Genomic DNA, 401 nt, shown 5'->3' with positions numbered 1-401 from the left:
TGATTTATTTCACTTATGAGTATGGTCTCTAGTTGTTAATTCACTTTTTTTTTAGGCAGGGTCTCACTATGTAGTTCAGATTGGCCTTAAACTCAGTATGGTAGCCCCGGCTGGCTCCAAACTCACAGTCTTCTGCCGCAGTCTCCTGAGTCTCCTGAGGGCTGGAATTACAGGTGCATGCCACCATGCTCTACCTTCTCTCTATTCTTTGATCCTACAAAACAGTTTCTTCTTTGTGATAAAAACAAAGCAGTGCCTGACTAAACTTTTCAGTTTTCTCATCTGCGCAGTATTATTCATTATACTGAATTTGTTGACTATTAATGCAAATGCCTATCACAGTGCCTGGCACATGGTAAACACTCAATAAATAGTGACCAATATTTGTTATTACCAATATG

This window comes from Chinchilla lanigera, unplaced genomic scaffold (assembly GCF_000276665.1).
Source record: "Chinchilla lanigera isolate Chin_1 unplaced genomic scaffold, ChiLan1.0 scaffold00100, whole genome shotgun sequence".
NCBI classification, from domain to species: Eukaryota; Metazoa; Chordata; class Mammalia; order Rodentia; family Chinchillidae; genus Chinchilla; species Chinchilla lanigera.
This window is presented reverse-complemented; position numbering follows the sequence as displayed.